This window comes from Patiria miniata, unplaced genomic scaffold (genome assembly GCF_015706575.1).
Source record: "Patiria miniata isolate m_02_andy unplaced genomic scaffold, ASM1570657v1 HiC_scaffold_5, whole genome shotgun sequence".
NCBI classification, from domain to species: Eukaryota; Metazoa; Echinodermata; class Asteroidea; order Valvatida; family Asterinidae; genus Patiria; species Patiria miniata.
The window spans coordinates 18,106,890-18,129,993 of NW_024037072.1; the positions used below are offsets into that span (position 1 = coordinate 18,106,890).

A 23,104-nucleotide genomic window follows, 5' to 3' on the forward strand; every position below is an offset into this window, starting at 1 on the left:
ACCACAGAGCATCTAGAATCCAAATTTTTTTCGGGGCCCTTAAGCGGGCCCCGAACCCCACGCCGTAATTTTTTTGACCCACTTTTTGGGGGGAACCAAAATTTTTTTGGGTCCCCCCCAAAAAAATTGTGTTCTGGGTCCGCCCTTGCAAATGATGGACTATAGCTTTAACAGGAGTCAGAAATTTCCTCAAATTTGATTTTTCGGAATGGCCACTCATGTGTGCATGTGGTCGCTCAGTCCACCACACGCGTAGACATGACACGGCATTGTGGCAAGGAACGTGCACTGCTCGTGTTGGTCATTGTCTGTGCAATCAATGACTGTATGTTCATCAATCAATGTCCCTTCACTATAAGTCTGTACTGTCGGCCTTAAATATTGTTTGCCTTTAATTTAAAAGCAATGATTATGGTAATTTGAAGATGCAAGTTTTGATAATTTCTGTAAGCAACATGATACGCGTTACCGAACATGCCAAACTTAACAAGCTTGGCGTTAAAAGGGCGTCTGAGCCATCAGCGTTGGTACCGTAATTACGGGGGAATGAATTTAGAGATTGACGGGTGCCGACTTCTTTAGCCACCTGCGCCCGTTATTTTCGAGCCCGAAAAGGTCTAATCACTTCGTCTGAAAAATCCAAACCATGACGTTACATCATTGCAGGTAACCTATTAATCTGGTCTAGACTCATGGTCACGTGGAAAAGGACTTCCTGCATCCGGCCGTCTCTTTCGTAAGTTGTTTGTTGCATCGCTCGTTCTAAGTCCTGTGGCCTTTGCAACGGGGCCGTATCATAAGTCCGACGCCTCATAGGTCCGACGCCTCATAAGTCCGAAATTTCGGACTTATGAGGCGTCGGACTTATGAGGCATAAAATTTATTTATTCCGCCTCATTGGTCCGACGCCTCATAAGTCCGACGCCTCATAAATCCGACAAGGGAAAAACGAGGCGTTTAATTTGTCGGACTTACGAGGCGTCGGAGCTATGAGGCGTCGGACCTATGAGGCGTCGGACTTATGAGGCGTCGGACCTATGAGGCGTCGGACTTACGGGCCTTTATTTGGTTAGGGGATGCGATTCTGTCGGACCTATGAGGCGTCGGACCTATGAGGCGTCGGACTTATGAGCGGACCCCTTTGCAACGTGCACTGATTACATGTGTAGCCTTCAGCCGTGAATACGTGTACACGGAATTGTAATGTGCATTTATATTTGGGTAAAAAAAACCGCCCCTTCCGTATCAAATATGTTTTCAAAAAAGTATGATATCTATTTTATATAAGGTACGGCCAAGTACGGCTTCAAAGAAAGAGCCAGTGCGTCTGTAGAAGTAGAACAATTACGGCGTAAACTGTACTTGTTTTACATTCTAGATTGTTTTCTGCAAATGTAAAATGAAATGAGTGCCCATGGAACACGCCGAAAATCGAAATTGTCATCTGACATTACGAGTCTTGTGTCCCATCCAAGCCTGCAACCATTTTGAGTGTCCGGAACAGAGATATTTTATGTCCTCTCTTCAAGAGAAAAAGGGTTATCTCTATATCCTTCGAGGAATCCTGTTGAGACTCTCCTCCCGCTACAATTAATTTACTTGATGGTATCTCCACAGCGGAGGCAGCGGCGGTTGAGGAGACGCGGAGAGAAACCATATCGGCCACAGGAAGAAAATCCTTCGCAATCTCCATGTTTTTTTGTGGAGACGTATGACTTTTGGCTGACAACACCCTCTCTTCCGAGCTGTCAGTTTCAATCGGAGACACGAGTTTTCCCTCGCTGTTGTTTTGTTCTTCTGTATTTTTATGACACCCGAATCTTCATCAGGGGCAGGTCTTCTTGAGTTAAAGTAGGGACTCGCAAGACCGCCCGCTGGGCTTGTGCGTCGTAACAACACCATCGACTAGCCGGGACGCTCAACGGCCAAAGGGGCAGGCTTGAGTTTCACTCCTATCTTGCATTTGGGTTTTTTTCTCATCCAATAATGCAGTGGCGATTTTTATGGTTTTGTTTTGTTCTGTTTGGTATGCCTCGAAGCCCTGCAATCTTGATCCGTCATCTGCCGCACTCTGCATGACGCCTAACTATCTCTTGTCCGCGTCCTCGTTTTTTCCCTCCCACTATCTGATTCGTAACCTCGCCATTTTTGAAAAATATATCATTCAATTCTTCGTTTGTCATTTTTTTTTCATGGACTCGGCCTGTTGTTTATAATAACTGGACCTTGCTTATCTTAATATTGGATCCAGTTTTTGTGGTAATAACAAGATTGCGAAAATTAATAAAGGAGCACAGTTGTTTTTCTTGATGGATTGTCGTCAGATGTTTGCCCTCTCGGTATCCACTGTGTCCCTCTGATTCCTGTCGGATGAATGTTTGAGGTTGGATTTTGATTAGTTCGTTGTGTTGTTCAATTCTTTCTCAACAAAAAAAGATTAATTTTTTTTTTTCAATAATCAAGGTCGTCAGTCAAATTATCATCCTTTATCAATATTAGTACGGTAAGGGGTTGCCTTTGGATACAATTTTGAAACAATCCGTGGCCATTGGTGGAGCCTCAAGAAAGTTGAAAAATATGTCCAAAAAAACATAAACCTGGGTCAACATTGTTCTCCAGCGGGGTATAGGGTAGGTATAGGCTCGGTCAGTTTTGTCATTTTGCTGTGAGAATAAGCCCATGATTCAAGCAGTGCATGTGATGCAGTTTAAGATTTGAAGATTTTCAGTCGAGATAAATACAACTGAATTTGCAGGGTTTACACAAAAATGGTAACCCCAAAATATCACTGTCAAAGGGACTCCATCTTAAAAGGTGATTCATTAGCTTCCTATTGATACATTACTTGCATCTCTTCAGTCATGGATGACTGCAATTAAATCAAAGGCAAAAAAACTCTCCGCGTTTGCTGAGTAGGCCTAAGTGATGAGTTTAGCCTAGCTGTCTGACGATCTGTCGCTGTGGAGAGTGCGTTGAAAGGGTACGCATGTTGGAGACGTTTTTGATACACCCTGTAACTGTAAAATCGGCAATGGTATAACCATCTTCAGTTTGCAATATTTTTATGTTTCAGTAATAAAAAAAAAAAAGGTTAAGAAATAGTTTGTATGTAACTTGGAATATAAAAACGGTTAACTCTGGGCACTACATATTTGTGGAACTTATTGTTCTTACTTCGGATCATAAATCATCAATGATCTTTTTCAGTTGAAACCTTAGTGGTACATTATCACTTCGGAATTAAAGGTGAAGCGGCGAACCCAGGCAAGTTAATTATGGGAAACTGCATGTGCAATCACTATACCCTCAAGGCGATACCAGATTTTTCTTTTGCGCGCCCATCAATGCATTCAATAATGAATTTAATAACACGTTTGTATCTTATGCTAGGTTCACACGTTCCCGAATTATTGGCACGAATACCCCGACAGTTTTGAACATGTCCAAAATTGTCGGGGCGCTTCCCGATCTTTAACGATCTTTCACCGAAACACAGAATCATCCCGAGGCAGCCAAGAACCATTTCCCGATTAACTCAAGAATTGCTATTGCCGTAGATTCGGCTTAAAAATCGGGAGTATGTGAACCTAGCATTACGATCTGTGGAGTTGTCAGTTATCTGAAATATTTAAGTCGCAACTTGCACCCGTCAAAATCACCACAACCACCACCATGATGCTCGACTACATTCAAACAGTTTCCCTCAAAAACATTGCAACATTATTTGTAACATTAAGTTTGCCTACACAGGTTTTTAGAGTTTAACATGAGCATTTCTTGAATTTCGGTCAGTGTTGTGTCAAAGAACTCTATGTGGGACAACCGCATGTTCATTGCACTTCAACAAAACGTTCCCGTTTCATGAAACCGATTTCCAAAACAAAAAAGTAGGGTGGAAAAAATCGCAGTCTTGGAGAGGCTGGGCGATGTTTGTATCTGTCATTGCGAGACGTCTGTTTACACGGGCAGATCATGTGGAGCATCCACAAAATGTTTCAAGTGCTCACAAAGAGGATGTCACGCACAGTCGAGTAAACTCTTTCCGGCTGTTCGGTGGAAAAAAAACCGGTTTTTCATTGTACTACTACTAGTAACGGGAAGTATCGAGGCACGTGCGACAATCTCCCTACGCGCCTGCTTGGGTAGAAGTTAAAACCCTCCCAGTCGACTGATAAGTCAACAACGTCCCGTTGTGTCAATGTACACGGACTTACTGGCTAAGACCGTTAGTGAATTCGCAATCTTGAGTCTTGGGAATCTACGAGAGTCCGAGCGATTTTACTCCTAACGCTTCGTGGCAATCGCAACATGGGTTTTACCGTTCGGCAAGCAGGCGCCCGACCTCTTATGAGAGTTGAAGAGGACTTTCCTGCGAAATTAAAACAGCATCGGGGGATGTTTGTTTACCCGTTGGTGGAAATGCCGACGGAGCATGGCGAAGGAACTAGCCGGCAAACGTGGGTGGGAGTGCGGAGTGAGGCGACGCAGTGTGGTCATTGCACGAATGGCATTCAACCGTTGAAGGTATACAGGAGCTATAATCACTTGGGATTCATTGTACGCACAGAACAGCAGAGCTGCTTATATTTTTGGACAACCTCGTTCCCATGGGTACGAGATCTTGCTGCGCCATGTTGTTTCCCATCATGCCTTGCGCGATCTCAACCCCTGGAATTGTGTAATTTAAATGTGTCAAAATATGGCACATTATAATTAGGCTGCAGTTTATCCGTTCTACGCGCCGACGCCATCTTTAAAATGTTGTAAGTTGTGTTTTTGAAGAATCAATGCTTTCAAACATAAGTTTTGGACGTTGCGTTATTTAGCAAAGATTTGTATTAAAGGTACGTACCCATTTCGTCCCTCTACAACCGCAGATACGAGGCTGCCATAATCCATATCGTACAGGCATCGCGCAGTTTTGATTATTCGTACGTGACGTGACGTGCAAAGCACGCGAACGCATTATGGGCGCGCCCTGCGTGCAATCTTCGAAATGCCCGCACAATACGCTCTGATAGCCAGTCAGCATCGTTTACGTGTACATCACGGCCAGGGGTTAGTGAAGGAACGCACACGCGCCCATGGAGTCGAGGCTGATTTTTGGACCTGCTAAGAGGACCAGTGCGCATGTACAAAATGCGCACAAAAAACACGCTGAGTTCTCAATCATCAATTTGATTTTTCTTTTTGGAAAAAAAACCTCATTTACTGGACATCATGCCGTGCAAATTGTACTCTCCTTTGGGTCAAACATCCAAATTTAAACACTCTCCACAGATTCTCTCTTCATACGAGCTGTTGGCCGGCCGAGAAGAGAAACTGGACATTGTGAATGAAGAGAAATTAAGCAAGAAAATATAGCACATTTCGTCATTCGGAAGGTCAAAAACCTCGCTACAATTTGAAATAGTTCATTTTCCTATTTCTAAACTTGACTTTGCGGACGGTCCCAGCAGTAGAGCATAATCGATCACGCTTTCGTACTGTTGGTATCTGACGACAGTAAAAAGACATCATGGGGATTCTAACCCAGGCCCCGAGATTTGTGGACAAGAAACCTACCATTCGGCTGTTTGGCTACCTAAAAGTTCTCCTGCAAAACCATGTTTTTTTTTGAAAAAAAAAGATACGAACACGTGAAGCCGGCCGGAGTTTAGAAGAACTGGAAACTCGGTGCACTGAGCCCACGTAATTTGATATGTCTGAAAATTACATACCGCAATAAGAATCTCTTCTTTGCCGTGTGCTAATCAAACTTACCATAACCCAACACTCAACACCACAGCTCCTCACCTCCGTCTTCTACTAGTTGAACTCACTGAGCAGGCGCGGTTCTATGAGGGGGGGGGGGGGCTGCCCCCCCCCCAAATAAATTCCGTAAAAAAAAATGGTCTCCCCTAAAGATGAAATAGCCGTGACAAGGGTGCATTAGTTAATATAGTGTGAATGATTTTAGGATTTTATTGGCGCTCCCCATTGAAAAATGGCATGAGCCCCCCCCCCCTTCCCCCACTTATTGATTTTCGGAGACCTAGGCCCTAAGTGTCTGGAAAAAATAACCGGTCTACATTTCAGCACGCCTCCCTGAAAACATTCTGGATCCACCGTGCTAGCCCCCCCCCCCCCAATATTGGTTCTAGAACCGCGCCTGTCACTGAGCGGCTTTAAAACGAGAAATATCATGAGTTGTTTCCTGTAACGCATATTCTACATTCTACTCCGATATTTAACTCATCATTGTAACTATTTGAACGAGTGGAAATAATCGCTTACCGTATATCTTCTTGCCATTATACAGCAGTAAGGAATAAAGATATTGAGAACGCAGGGTTAACAGCCAAAATATGAAGTTCAGAAATCTTCAATGAATTACGTATCAGTGTTTTAGAAAATAGATTGATTTAACAACTCATGTCGCTGACATTTACTATTTCATGTCACTGATATGGCAAGTTTCACCACGCACTTTGAATTTACTTCTCTGGCGTCTTGTTTTGATCATGTTGTCAATTTGCACAAATATCAGTTCGTGTACGGTGAAGTTGGGTCTTGCAAGTGTTGACGTCTGCATACTCCGCGAAGAATATTAACTGGACGCAGTTCATCACTAGAATACAACCACAAAAATCAATGTCAGGCGTAATGACAAGTATTAGTATTTGGTACGTCTGGGGATCAGACTTGCTCCTAGTTAAAACTGCTGCAAGGCTGTTACATACAGCCCTTTGCATGGTTAGGTTGAAGGAGAGGTCGCATTGTAAATGACAAGCACAGGTCGTCATGGGGATTCTTACATAACAATATATAGCAACCTGCATAGTAACTGAGCAAAACGTCTCTGTTTTGTAATTGCATTCTTCTTTTTGTTTCAATATGTCGTTTGATTACCCTGGACAATGACGTCATTAGCCAGCTCGTTATCACTGACACTCGTAGTGAGAAGGAAATTGAAAATGACTCGCAAACAAAAAGACATCCCCATAAGTGGCGTCGTAATTAGGGTTGTTATAGGGTATAATTAGCGAACAAGAGTATAATTAAGGTCAATGTGGTTCAGAAATTAGAGGGGAAAATAGGAATACGATATATTTCATATACCTAATAAACGCCGAGAGAGAACGCCAGCTAGCTATATGCACCAGATGTTGGAACAATGCAGGATGATAGCCACTGGAGGTATATAAGTGGTGGATTCCATTAATTATAAATGAATAGAAAGATCGAATAAAGCTGTAGGATGTACATCGTACGTATAGTGTGTTTTAAAAATAGATACTATTTTCGCATTTTATGGAATAGAATACGATGGTATTGTTCCGTGCGTTTTTTTTGTTCCTTCATATTCGGTCTTAATCATTATGCCCAGCCATTGTAGGTTACTGCAGATATAATTAATGTACACAGGTTTGTGAGAGCAGTGGTATCAGACGCAGCAATCTGCTTGTTTTCATGCAATCAAAAAAAAAATGGAAGTACAGTTTGCATTTTAAGTGGAAACATGAAGAAAAAAAAACAGTGTCAGCCCCGAACATTTAGCAGTCCAGAGTTTTCTGAATTTAGGAGCAAGAATTTCCATCGGTATACACTCTATGATTTTGCACGCTTACTAAGAGATTGTGGATCCCTAAGATAAAAACGCGAAATTCTGACGTAACGCGAGCAGTCTCAGTCGGAAAGACGAATATGCTAAATCGGTGAGCAAATTACTCAGCTCAGCCTTCGAATAATTTTTGCGGGCGATGCAAATTTTGTCAGGGATGTTTGTTCAACACCTGCAAACCGTACGGTTCAATTATAATATTTAATGACATTCAGAAATAACCGAACAGGTGGACTGGAGACGATTTCAAAGAAGGGAATGTTTGGTTACGTTTTTACTACAGTTCTTGTTCATTGTTGATATGCAATAATTCACGTAGATATGTCCATAGGGCCTACGTACTTGTTTGAGCTTGGGACTTTGTTTTAATGTATCATGTATCAATCAGTGATATATTGTAAAAACGTGCCTGGATTAGCTGTACACATATAGGCCTACTCGTTGCCGTTTTTTCGCAAAAAGGGTACTAGACAACAATATATTAGAGCAATTGCACCATTTAAAATGATGTAAATGTGGCTAAAATCTGTATGCTTTGTCAGATGCAAACTTATCTTCCAATCAAGGATTTGTAAATTAGTGCAGTATGCTTGTTGTCCCGATCCACGAGTGACTGGATTAAATAACATTACATCAAGTGAACAAGCGTCGATTTGCTGATAGCGCTATTGCACCACTAGCCCGGCCTATATGGTTTATTGGTGCTAAACAACCAATCGGAAAGCAGCACATTATAGTGACGTCTTGTCTTTCATTCCTCGCTCCTTCTGTTTCGCTTTTCCCTTTAGTTTTCAATGATCGTGGCTTTCGCATATGCGCATCTGTTGTGCGGCAGGTGATATGGTCACATGGTGTGATGTTGTTCAGTATGGTGATGTACATGTACGTGGCTGTGTAAAAAAAAACCAGCTTCCCGCACCGGTACCGTAGGACGGGTTGGCAGCATGTACGACGTTCGTTGATGCGTTCATTAAGCCGTATGGTGGTGAGGGCTGCAGATCGTACACCAAACCCGCGTGCTCGCTTTGTGCGCGAATGATCGCAAGAGCAGTGTCGTCTTGAAACGGTACGTTTTACATTGTCAAAGTGCTTCTGCTTTCGTCGTGCGGTGCGCAGTGTGCTTTGAATCGCGCGCGAGCTTCATCGTACTGAAGTCATACCGTTTCACCGCAAGGAGAGTACTTGGACAACCTTGCTTTATGATCGGGAAAAAATACAAAGAGGACTGATAGAACTTCCACCAGTAAGTGACTTTTCTTCGTGGGCCACATTTATTTTGAATTCAATTCGGCTTCTCAGTTTGTCTCAAACATTCTCCAAACAGTTAAACACAGAGTTCTGTACGCTTGGATGTTGCCAACCAGTCGTATCGTTGTTGTGGATCATCGGAAGAGTTCCTCAACTTGAGGAAATTCAAACAAGTCTGCACTCGGACTTTAACTAACAAATATGCCTCGTTAGTGACGTTCTCTGTCAGCTAGAAACATCGAGGGCCTGATTGCAAATAGCAACGACTGCTGAAACGGCGAAAAATATCCGGTATGTACGAAAACGTAGAAGTAACCATTACAATTAGTCGCCGCTGCGTGCGGCGAGTAGGCGGTAACAAAGTTAAGTAGTGTAACCGAAAAAATATACCATTATGGAGACATTCCCATAGACTTGTGCACACAATTTTTCAGACTTTAATGTCACCTAACCCCAATTTTAACTTATCCTACCCCCACGAATTTTAATATTTTTTTTTACTAATTGGACCACGAGCAATCGATCTAGCCTAAACAATTTGCATCTAAATAGGAGCTGAGGCATTAGGGAGACATCGAGATGTCTCCCTAATGCCACATGTCTCCCAAAGGTATACTTCTGACGCAAAAGTATCTCCCAAATGGTACAATTACGATAGTTATAGGACAAGACAAATCATTCTGAACATGTTGTTTGGTGTTTGCCCTTAAACATTGACATTGACAACCTTCCCAAGAAATGCGCTGCTTGTTGTATTGCGTTTATATATAATCTCTACGAGTTAATGTTAGACACAATTGGTTTCGTATGAAGTAAGGACTATATAACGTACTAAGCAATTGGCATAAAATAGGTTTTCTCGGCCAATTTCCTGAAATGTTCAATCAATCACTTCTGAAAATCGGTCATTCATTTTCGTCTGAATATGAATGTACGTCGATCTTTAATCCCATCTCAATTCAACGAAAGTTCAATCGTTTTCATTGTCCGTGCATTCGGTTTTGAGGAACATTACGTTACCTGTGCATTCGTTTACACAAGCATGCCTTTTCGCGCAGAGTTCTGGAATACAATTTCGTAAAATGTGCAATCAAGAGTTCGTTTTTCTCATTCAAAATAGCAGATTATACCACAGAGCATAACACTAAAAGTGAAATAGAATGTTCAATGTTTAAAATCGCCCTCTAAATGCGGAAAAAGGTTTATAAATGAACCTGAGTTAACCGAAAGGAAAGGTGCTGCCCAGTCACTTAATTGATTGAACTAAAAAGGAATCGAATGGTCTGGTAGCGAAAATGAAACGCGTGTTCGGAGAGATTCTCAAATTCAGACGAAAATGAATTACCGATTTTCAGAAGTGAATGAACATTTTAGGAAATTGGCCGGGAAAACCTTTACTAAAAATAAAAACAGTTATTCAACTCTTCGTCTTGCCATGTCTGAAATTGTAATTTACAATTTCAGACATTGTAAGACGACTAATTGTACTGATTGCATGTGCAAGTCGGGTGTTGTTGTTTTATCCAGCATGACGATGGAAATCACCAAATGATATCGTTGAATGTGGCTTTTATAGTTCAAAGAAAATCGGTTCCCTGGTACATTGTGGTTCAGGAGGGGTAATTTGAAAAGTATCCTAGTTTTACTCTACAACCGAGGATTATGTTCTCCTTGTCCTGTACCTGTTTTGCGTTACATGTCGTTTATAAACGAAAACTAGCCGAGACTTAAGATCACGCCCTCTGCGTTATTGTTTAGTCAGGTAAGCATGCAATAATGTTCCAAGTTCTAAGTCGGAACGGTTTTAACCTGCAAAGCTTTTAATACTTTGTGAAGTTTGGTATTAGAATTTCACTGTAGGACTATTACGACAAGAAAAGCGCAAAATGTGTATTACTCGGGCGCGTTCGCTGACCTGAGACTGGGATGTCTTCAACCTCCGAAATGGAGCTTGATGTGTGGTGCAGCCACGGCCACTGATCTCCATGTAAAAAAAAATCAGCATTGGCCGTTGGTTGTGAAGTCACCGTGCATTTATTACCACTCCAAGAATAACAGATTTGTAAAGAAATAGCCTATATCTCATTTGATTGACATGTACATTTTTTTTACCAAATTTATTATTTTTTGTAAATATAAAGATAAAACAAAATGGCAACTAAATATAGTTTTTGTGAATTTTCTGCTGAGAAGAAAAGTTTCGTATAATTTAAGACGGTTCTATTTTATTTCCTTTAACGATGGGAGTGGTTGAGACTGGTTCCCTCGCCACATTCCATGGGAGTGATTGGGAACCAGTGTGTGGCTTCACTTATTGGTACAGCTCCGAATGGCAAACGAGCTATATTCAGATATTTTACATGGAGATCAGTGGGTGTAGCTGCAAGGCTCAATCATTTTGGGCGGTGTCGCACGAAGCAATTCAAAGGCAAATTGTTCCAGGCAAACTCTAAAAGCTGAACATGACAGGCAAATTTCATTTAGTTGAAATGCTATGAGGTGTTTTCATTAACTGTTGGGGGGGAAATGTACTTCCTTCTTCGTGAGTGTTCCCACATAGTTTGCATTGCATTTGGTTGCCTCCGAGTTGCCTGTGGAAATTGCTATTAGACCCGTGTGCCTTTATGGGTTGTTTTGTCAAACTATCGTAGCCCAACCCAACAAAATGAGGCACAGATCGCCCGAACACTTTTTTGCGTATGTGGCTTTTAATAGAATCTGATACACAATTAATATACCATATATATCTGTAAATTATGTCAAACTGTATTTGACTTGTGCCTTTCCTATAGTGCAAGTGAAAGTTAACAAGAGAACTATTGTTCTGAAGACTCATTTTATAGTGCGTCACAAGTATCAGAAAGACGAGGCTTTGCGGGGTAGGCGGCCTCGCTCAAAGTTTTTATGCTGCAAAAGTTGCAAAGGTCTCTTGAATTGTTCGACAAGATCTAAGTTCAATTGCGATATTTATCCAATTCATTTGACCATGTAAAAAAATGCTTAGTGCGCAGTCTTTTCTCGTGGGTCTGAATCTCAAGTAATGTAATTATTCCCTCTTCAAGTGATAATACGTTCCGTCCTGGGAACGTTTTCTCCATCAATTATTGTAATACGAGTACAATCTCACCATTTCTAAGTCAACAAGATCCGATTAAATTCGATTAAAGAACCGACCGTTGTTCAAACATTTTGAAATCGATTTTACTTTCGAATCGCCTCAATTTATTTTACCCGACTTGATTTTTTAGGCCATTCTTTATTGTGCAAACTTTGAAGCCAATAAAATTCGAGCGTTGTAGGGAGTATTTTTCTCTGTAAATAGCAGTCTTTATAGCTAAGTCAGTGTAAGTGGCGTTTTTATCCTGGAAGTTCAAAGTGGGCAAAAAGAGCGAGTTAGCAATCTGACGGGAAGAAAGTTTGGGAGAGGCCATTGCACTACGTCTATGCATCCCAACAGGATCAGATTACAACTTGACGTCTTGTCCGTGCTCTATTGCATCACGGAGTGGACTCTAGAACGGTGAGGGTCTCCTCATTGGTAATATTAAACTAGCAATTTGTACGGCAGATGTTGGCGTCGGCGTCAACTCATTGGCGTCTGCGGAGTATTAAATTGGGATGCTGAGTTATTTCTGAGATAGCAGGCCCGGTGTAGAGCAAACTCTATGCTACAACCCAATATGACCGACACTTTCAGACGTGCTCCGTGATTATTTTGACCAATCACAGCCTTGTCTGCTCAGCAAAGTGTCCTAGAATGAAAGGGGAAATCTTTGAAAAGAACAAGAGAGACGCACGGTTTATGCCCCAGCGCTTTATGTTGTCAGACGGCGTATGGCTGAATCCAGGGTGGTCAAGTACCCGCATTTTTTAAGGAAAAAAACCACACACACAAACCAAAACCCATGGTAGACTACTTCGGAGATAATCAGACACAAGTTTGACAATTTAACTATAATCTGCCTTTTTTCGTCAAACATCACCAGCGATAAATTAGTGGTTTCTTTGTTTTCACCTTTTAATTTTTTTTGCTTCTACACTATTGTTCATTTCCTTGTAAAGAATCTAAGATGTTGTTTTAACCAGGGAAAACTAAAACTTGTTAATAATACAGTTTGTCTATTAACGTAGGCCTATTATTATACTGTGTTTCGATATACCCAACTTGCTCACTGTTTGAGGGAAATATGGGCTCCCATTTTAATCCCCTGCAAAATACACACACCCATGAATAACGAACAAATATTTTTTTTTATGTCGTAATTTACAAAAAAAAAGGTAAAACCATATGTTCAATCTAAATTTAGTCATCCATAGCATTCATTATAATAAGCATATTTGTGGGTTTTTAACATGTAAACTAATGCTTCTGGTAATTTGCTTGGGAAGGTTCATTGTGTGCAAACATAATCATAAGTGGATTTTTTTAAGATGTCGGTCTTTTTATACATCATGTGTCGTCAGTTTTATCTTTCTTTACACGCATGTGCATTTTGTGTGTGTTTTAGTCGTGAATTAAAATGCTTCTGGTAATTGCTTTGGGAGGGTCTTTATTTTTTTGGCTTGATGACTTTTAAAATTTGTGAATGTGTGTTTTTAATGTTTTATGTATGCGGGGACCCATGGGAGACCAGTGGATCCGGCCACTGAATGTGCCTCCCAGTTAAAAAAATTAATAAATAAATAAATTTAGGCCTGAGACGTATGGCGCTATACCGTCGTAAAACCGTATATGCATAATCAATGAACCGATTTGTCCATCTTTTCTCAGTTGTAATTTGGTTGCTTTCATATACAGTAGACCACAGAAAAGATGGGTAAAACCTGTTGGGCAATGTTATTTGCCCAACATTAGTATAAAATTACCTCAATTGGTATTAACTCGGATGAACATAATATTGAACTTTAGGGGGGGGGGGAAATGCTCAAGAGAGTAGGCAGTTGGTATTTTGACTAACATTGGGCAGAATACCAATCCATTTATCCAACTAATCGTGCACAGGCTGGTTCATAATTCACACGAATGTGAATGCAAAGTTGAACTGACATCACCATATCATTTATATATAAAAGTTGTTTAATGCTATAGAATTTTTTTTTTAATTTAATTGTCCTCGTGAAATTTGTCTGGGTACAATATTCCTCTCAAGCACTGCTGTAGAGTTGTTGCAGGATGGTCATGGCGGCATCTACAAAGCCGAGCGTTCGTCTGTGTTACCACACACACAAAAACGGTTACAGCCCGATAGTCCGAAGGGTCGATAGTCCGAGGGTTCTTTAGTCCGAAGGGTCATTAGTCCGAACGTTCGTTAGTCCGAAGGTTCGGTCAACTCCCCCACCCCCACCCCCCAAAAAACGTTCCTGACACAAAAACATTCTAGCGCCTTGAAAAATACCGCTGAGCCGGCTTTTTTGTGTGTCCCCCTACGTGCTTGTCGCATTGGACATCCATGTCAAGCCATGCATGACTTTCAAGGGTCTGTATTGGGTGACAAGCATGCACCTGGGTGTTGATGCTGCTTCGCTTTTAGTGAAGGATTGTGTCAGCGTCACTCGCGTGCGTATAAAGTGCCGTGGTCTGGACACGCATCCCCAGCATCTGCCGGTCCGACTTCCCGGTCCGACTGAAATCTACCCTCTCACAATCTCCCGTGCATATCCTGGAGGCTCGATGGCAAGCAATATAACACAATTTTAGTCTCCTTGCCTCAGGAAATGTTGGTTAAAAGTGAAGAGTACAGTGGATTGTTTTGTCCTGAATATATAATTTATTGCAGGTGGCTATTTAAATTGCATAGATCTGAGCTAAATCAAAAAACAGTACATCAAGGCTTTGGCTTGATGATTTCTTGCGTGGTAAGGGTAAGGACACTTGCAAAGCAGCACTATTCTAATTTTGCTTGGAATATGGCTCAGGTCGTATATCGAAGACTCCCGTGTATTGGACTATGTGGGAGTAACTTTTGTGCATTTTTTTTTGTAAACTAAAGACTTCACGAATTGGTATGAATTATGGAAGTCTAACTCACATTTCAATCAATTGAAAAGTATCAATTTGGAAAGGTGTCGAGTCCTACATTGCGAAAAAGGTAGCGCAAGTCCGGTATCTAGTCCAAGTCCACACCCTATTGGTCCTCCAAGACCTAGATTTGTCCAAATTGTTCCACAAACGAGCTGGCAATGTAGGCCTAACTTATTTTAGTGTACCGGGAAAACGGCACACGAACGTGGAAGTGAAAAAAGGCATTTCTCCCCGCGCCACGCATTGTTCGATTTTATTCTATTTCGGCAGAGATCAGAGGGATTAAATTCGCCTCTAGAGTTACGTTATTCCGTCAATTATTGGACTTAGGTTGATAAGAAGGTATAGGTTTACCTTTTACATGTCTCCCCTGGGACCTTTCAGTGTCCAGTTTTGGCTTTCATTCCTACCTAATCCTCTGGGCTATTACATTCCGCCGGCCAGAAATGCTTTCCAATTTTGAATTCGTTTACTGTGTTTTTATAAATCTCAAGCAAAATTGAAAAGTCAGTAAAGAAAACATTGCTTCAGAATTTACGCATGAAACCCAAATAAATACCAAGATCTTAACCAAGATCTCAGCAAAATAAAAAAATCTGTTTTCTTTTAAGTAACATGTCCTTAACCCTGATTCTCGTCAGTAATGAATCACAACATGGTGTTATTTCAAACATCGCTTTAGCGGAGCACTACTGCAAGATTCAATATTTGTTTTATAAAGGACGTCGAAATGTTCAGAGAGATTAAATTCTGATACCGTATTAACTGCCTTGGTGTTTCTCCTAATTGTCGGCATCATGAGATCAACTTTAGGGACCAAATTCTGTACTGCGAAATTCCTTCGCGCGGTAATTACACGAAAACAACTGACTTTCAAGTTATAGTTGCGTGAACGTTCGTTTTCCATTTTGTAACGATCTGTCCAACTGTTTTCATTTCTTGGCAAACGCGTCTTAGAGTCAAAAGGGCGTATATGCCCTCCTGTCGTAAGCGCCCATTTAATTATTTCAGACAAAGCATCTTCTTTTACTTTCTTTTACTTTCTAGTGCGGTTTTTTTTTCAAAAGTTGAATGGTATATTTTTTCAACTTTGATTGGACCTAAATTTTGTTTTGCAATGATGGCCAGTTTTAATTGCTAAACGCCGGTCGGCAAAGTCTTCGACTGCGGCGTCTTCAAAGAAAGGTTTGTAGCACTAATTTTGATTTTGGGAGCACTTGATTTTCTGTTTGATTACCGATGAAGTAAAAAGAGTGGCAAAGGCATTTGTCATATGATCTCAAAAGCAATGGCTTCTGCGGTTTTGGAAAGCGTGCCAAAAAACATCGGTCACGTAACTTAGATTAAGAAATTGCGGAGGTTCGGCCTCCTTTTTGTGGCGGTTCTTCGGAACTAACGGGTTCTACGGCCGGTGTCATTCCTTCCCGGACCAAGTCGGTAAATATTATTTTCAAATCTCGAGATCGTATAGCTCTCAACAGCGGTCAGCAATGGCCGTTGAACTCTCACAACTTTTGTTTGTTCGATTGATTATTATGCCAGTATTAAAAATGGAGGGATTTTCAGCTGATGTGTTTGCAGTGGTTCTGCTTAGAACCTATAACGAACCTACAAGGGAAATGTATTTGCACACGGCAAGCCCACGGTAACGGGGCGTGCTGTGGGTGCTGCTGCACCCTTAACTTTCTGGATGTGGGTGCTGGAATATACTACAACACCCCCTACTCGTACTCCCGGGCAAAAATGTGTTCCAGCCAGCAGTGTTCTACTACGATGAAATTGCGCCGCTTTGCTATACATTTTGCTTGCTCTAAAAATATCTCCTTCCGTTTTGTTCATTTTCAGCGTTGCCACGGCTAAGCGCGGCGTTTCGAACGTCTAGCACAGGCCGTAGATACCCGATACGGTGAGAAGCGTTGAAAACTATTGTCACGTTACCCACCCGGTACAACCACGGGGGTCTACCCGATGTTCCCTAATACCTATGATCCCCCATATTACTAAGCTTTGTTAAATTTTCATAAAATAAAACAAAACAAGATGGGATTTTTTTTTGCTCTTAAAGAATATTTCTTTTAAATATTGTTTCAAAAGAACAAATCATTTAATACTTCTGTGACAGAGGATGAACATATTCAGTCTGGTTCCTCCTGGTGTAATGTGTAATATGCAATCTTGTTTGGGTCAGGGTAAGCGCACATGTAAACAGACTGAGAATGACATGGCTGTTGCCGTTGGATGGACACTCCGCTCATCATTCTTCAATTACGGTAAATATACGTTACAGTACGGTGTAGCAGTCATGATAGTGACACTGGTAACTAAATAAATCAAGAATACAGATTTTAAGTAAACTTTAGGAGCTGTTCTTTGTATACAAAGTTTAACTGATGCGCCTTCCTGTGTAACTGTAACTGTATAACTGTAGTTTAATGTTATGTTCCTGGCTGTACAACCTGTTTGTACTGCAGCGCTAAATATACTGTTTGGAAATTGATTAATGTTCATTAATGATCGAGGGGTTAGTGTGTATCTGAAAATCAGTTTACGGAAAATCAGTTTATAAATCAACGACATCGAGTTACGGACTCGACGCAACATGCATAGATAAACAGCATATAGGCATACAATGTCATGTAGTTGATGTCAGTAAAGTCGGTCACTGACACGCTGCGTGAGTCGGAATCCAGTAGATATACCCGTATTAAAGAGAATGCATAAACACTGTAAAACACAGAGAAGGTATTTTCTTAATCTTCAAGCAGTGCAGAATCGATTTTTTCTCTCAAACTTTCCAAAATTATGACATGTCCATGATATTGAACTTGCGCAATATTGTGGCACCGATACGCCATGATGGATGCTTGACCCAAAAGCAGTAACCTCGGCCATGACAAAGCAGTAAACCTCGGCCATGACAATGGTGGCAAAGTTGTGTATGCTTGCCAGGAATTGTAGGCACTTTTGCATTCCATTTTTCAATAGGGGCAAATGTTCATACCTTTTTTTTTTATAGAATATACACATAAACATTATGTATCCTACAAAACATTGTTCACGGCTCGTACCATATTTTCAGTGGGGAGCGCTGACAAAATCCTACAATCATGCACACAATATCACCTAAAAGTGTACAAATGCCCCTTCTCACGATTATTTTTTTTTTTCAGGGGAGAGACTGTTCGCATGTGACGTCACCTTCAGACATTTGCTACTGCCATTTTTTTATGGAATTTTTTTTTGGGGGGGAGGGTTGGACAAAAGTTTTTTGTAAGGGCTTCGCGCTCCGCTCTCGCATTAATTGTGTCCCTCTGTATAGAAATGCCAGCACCCCCTGGCAAAAGTGTGTTCCTGCGGGCTTGGCACATGGTGTAACTGCAAACATTTCCCTTTTATCTACTCTCGCTGTAGACGACAGAATATTCCAGATATATTTAATTTTGTATCAAATCAGCGACGGCGATCTCCCCTCCCTTCAGAATTTTGTGAAGAAAATAGACATTTGATTAATGTCTGAAAATAGGACTAAATATAACCGATTGAGTTCCCCCTCCGGCCAAAGAACAGCCGGAAGTGCCACTTGAAAAATCTATGAACGGACTATTTTATACAGCTGGCTATTCCAAACATTCTACAGAAAAGGTAAAGAAACTACACTTGCTTTGCCAAAAGAAAATCATGTCGTGCAATGTATATTTCTTGTGACTGGTCCCCGGCTGAAATTTACGGTTACACAGCTATGTTCCAACACACACCTGCAAAAACGTATGTTCCGACACACCTATGTTCCGACACACTTATGTTCCGACACACCTATGTTCCGATACACCTATGTTCCGACACACCTATGTTCCGATACACCTATGTTCCGACACACCTATGTTCCGACACACCTATGTTCCGACACACCTATGTTCCGACACGCCTATGTTCCGACACGCCTATGTTACACCTATGTTCCGACACACCTATGTTCCGACACACCTATGTTCCGACACACCTATGTTCCGACACACCTATGTTCCGACACACCTATGTTCCGACACACCTATGTTCCGACTGCACTTAGTCCTAAACCTAACCCTAACCCTAACCCTGACCCTAACCAGGAGTAACACAATCTTATGTGCGGGTTGTCGGAACATAGGGGTGTCGGGACATAGAGCAGTCACCAAATTTTCTAAGCATTTTAATTTGCTAGCCAGTATTTTCTGATTAACAGCTCCATGAACTTAGGCCCCGGACTTTTTTTTACGCCATAAGGGAGGCTGCTTGCGTGGTAAAGTTTCAAACAATATGGGTGTAATTTAAATCCCTTCAGAGATTTGGCACATGTTCCTCGGGCAGGGTACTTTATCACACTTACTACTGCCTCCTTACAAGGAGTCGGAGGGTACTTGAGATTGTAATCAATCGCATTAATGGTTGAATTCCGGTGCACTTATTATTTGTTGCCCGACGTGACTTCGTACGTGTTTTTATCTCCCGAGTATAGTCGAGATGGCTTTAGGAATGCAACTGAGCCCGTCACTCACTGATAATGATCGCACCTGTCGCCCTTTGATACTATTGAAAAGTATTTTAAGACGTCGATATTTGATACATTCTCGATAGTTTCCTTGTAATCGTGCAATTATCTAATTCACTGAAACACTTGAAACACTTGAAATCCTAATGACACAGTAGATGACTCATTGGAATTTTCCATTTACTTTCAAGTGCTGTATTATCAATTCTGACAACCTTAAAACCAAACATCTCCATCAATAGCTCTTCATGCGTTTGAAGTGCTACATATTAATTCACTCATTGAACATCATTTTTGTGTAAATCTTTCAAATCGCCAGAAAGCCAAGTGCGTATAATAAATGCAATTGTTGAACCCCAGGGTATGCGGTTATAAAAAAATAGCTCTATAACATAAATCAACATTTTTATTGCCTCGAGAAACTTGCGGGTAGACCTACCCAATAAATCGTGGATTCCTATTGAAGTACATCGTTGCTCGTGAGTTCCTGCGGGTGGTGGCATTTATTACGGTATGTTTTCAGCTGGATGGGGTATTTGAAGCGTGTCTAGGTTGCATACCTAGATACTCTCAACTAACAGTAAAATCTAGAGTATTTGAAAAAGTTCGAGTTTAAATTTGTATAATTTTGCGGACACATGCACCATGTGAATTGACAACTCTAAAAAAAAAAAAAAAAGTTGGTAAATTCAACACAACACATATACTTCCACAGTATATACTCATACTATAGGAATGAATGAGAGCTTCTGGGTAAAGAGTTCCAGACCATAGACTGCCCTAGACCTCAGTGGTAATTACGCGCACTTCCCAAAATTATTAAAAACACTCACACAACTATCCAACGTGTTACAGACACACAACAGCTTACAGCTTATTTCATCATCTTTCATTTCCCGTTCAATTTTGGGGGTTAACCGATGACTTTTGGGAGGAAATTCCATCCAAAGATTAACACCCCCTAAAGAAAGCAGTTCTGAAGCCCATCGCCATTTTGAAAATGGACGCCCACGCTCTATTGCAAATTAAAGCCATTTAAGGACCTGATTTCGTCCAAATTTCACAGAAATACGAGCTCGCAGTCCTCTGCACGGCTGCCACCCTTTTTTTTTTTTTTTACAAATCCTGAAGTTCACGTCCCTCAAAATGCTATAACACCTGCTGAGAATTTGAGGGCATGCAAATCATGATTTGGCGCGGCCGGCGCAGGCAAATTGGGGCCTATTTACAGGTATGCACCCATATACCAATCTAGGCACATGCATTATCACTGTACACACACGGGGCCCCCTTCAATGGCGAAATCATCGTGCAAGTTATTGTGCAAAGCTACAGCCCCATGATGGATTGTCTGAACAATGGCTAGTACAATGGTTTCGCCTTTGAAGGGGGCCTGCGTGATATAATTATTGATAGCGTGCCTGGATTAATCTTGTCTGGCCTATTGCAAAGTCTCCACAGTAAACAAAATGTTTAAAACAGATGTTCTTTGGTAGTCTTCAAGTAATAACGTGATTATTGTCTAAATTTGATCTAGTTATAGAGGGCTCATACAATGAGTAATTACACATAGTATCGCAGCAGCACGGAAATCACCAGACTTGCTAATTTAATGCACTTGCTAATTAAATGCTATATAGTAGTAGAAATAGCACAGAACTTCAGCCGCACAAGTCAACAAACTGGACAAACGCACAGTCTGGACATTATAGTGGTCTTTTCGGTGCAATTTTCGTGTTTCACCCCATTTTTTTAAAAATTATTATTTAAATATTTTATCTTCCAGTGTTGTTTAGTTATAGATTCATTATTTTACAATCTAGAATCGTTTTCGATCTGTGAATTCAGGCGGATCTTTGTGCATTAGAGGCGCAAAAGAAATCCAAATTAGAAGCTTATTATTCCCATACAGACGGTTGCAGACACAGAAAAAACGGGATAAATGAGTTGTTTGCCAATACAATTTTTTTGGGGGGGGGGGGGGGGCGGGGGCGAGGAGGGGGGGGGGGGGGGGGGGGGGGACGGGGGTGACCAAAATAAATCGAATTTGTCGAAGAACACTGGGAGAGAGAAACTTTAATCGAAGTTGCCTCGTGCTATCCGGGAACACGCAACCGCAGTGCACAATCTCCCCGACACTCATTGATAACAAGTACCAAGTGGTACAACCCACGGCGGCTGGGTAGCAAAGAGGCCGGTTAACGTGTTAAGACGGCTTTACGGCAGTGCATCCGGGCCGGGTACCTCGAGAGTACAGACAATGAACAGGAATGGGGCTTGATCTAGTCTGCAAAAAGTATGCAAATTAGACGCATGCGCAACAGTGTTTGCAAAACTGGTCTTCGAATGCAGAGCTTTTAAAAAAATACTTGCAAAGCTGTAATACTTGAGTTGTATGAATACAATATGGCCGAGTAATATGTCCGCCCACCCACCAACCAACATACACATGCAGCTCAAGCCCACGACGTTTTTCACACCGCCGTGGGAAAAGCGCCAGCCCTAAACGTGTAGTCGTCACGGCGTAGACATTGCCTGGCTAATGAAGCCGATCCGTATAGCATATTGCCAAGTAGTGGAGTATTCTGTGGTGCAACGTATTCGAATCTATTACAGAAACCATCATGATGTAGGGACAATTTGTAATGGTGCTGAACTTGCTTGACCCTTTTATTTGGCGAGCCGTTAACCTGGCTTTTTTTCCTATTCGGTGTCGATTATTACATTAAATCTTTAATACAAATCTGGCAATTCTATTTTTTTTTTTAAATCAAAAGTGTATCGTCACTGACATAGAAAATGTTTTCCATTGTTTATTCAGGCGATTCAAGTAGGTAATTTGCTCGTTTCAAACGCCCCACCCAGCGGCGCTGGTGTTAGCATTTCCCTGTGCGCAAGATCCTTGGGCACAAATTGCGCGTATACATTGTTTGTATACCCACAATGCTTTTCGACGCTGCATTTCATTCACAAGGTTCGTGAAGGGGGTCAGGGGTCACCGTAGCGGCCTTGGATATACGTTGGGAACAACATGATTCTTGGTATCACTGTGTTTTTGTCTTTCGATTGTCAGTGTAGATAGAAATAAATATATATTCTCTAAAATATTGATTTCATATAGACAGGTGTTTGGGATTTTTTTTAAGGTTTCCTTTGAAACTAAGTACATAACAAAAAAAATGCTGCAGCACCAACATCATGGGGCTTTTCCTGCAAGTACTAAACTTGTGAATCAAAATGATAGACCACAAGACTATAAAGTAGTGCTGTAAATTAAGAAAAAACGTGTAAGAAGTTGGCCCTCAATCTTCATTTTGCCCTTAATGATTATGAGGATATAAACAAATCCACAAACGGAAAAAGCTATGCAGACACGAAACCCGTTAAAAATATCACGGGGGATGTGCTTCAACTTTGGTTGTATGTTTGTCTATAGGTAAGGGCACAAAAGCGTTCTGCTTAACCTTATACCTAAATGTTGTCATTTAATTACACACTTTATTATTAATCACTGCGTACATAACTATCAAATATTATACTACTGACTTTTTCTAACTTATATACGATTGTACATAATTGTAATTGAATGGCATCATTGAAATAAATGTTACTACTACTACTATTTATCCTGCAACTTTAACACAAATGAAAGCCCGCCTTTCCCATTCTGGCGGTCATAAGATCAATCATATCATGTGGTCTT

The 23,104-nt window shown here is 41.2% G+C and overlaps 1 protein-coding gene across 1 annotated transcript in view; it reads left to right on the forward strand.

The window, feature by feature from the left end:
- The first annotated feature begins 8,519 nt into the window (after positions 1-8,519).
- Positions 8,520-23,104, forward strand: part of LOC119741941 (gonadotropin-releasing hormone receptor-like) — a 49,655-nt gene continuing 35,070 nt past the window's right edge. Inside the window, exon 1 of the mRNA XM_038217903.1 lies at positions 8,520-9,142. The gene's annotated coding sequence lies outside the window, so the exon portion shown is untranslated. The remainder of the gene's footprint in view (positions 9,143-23,104) is intronic.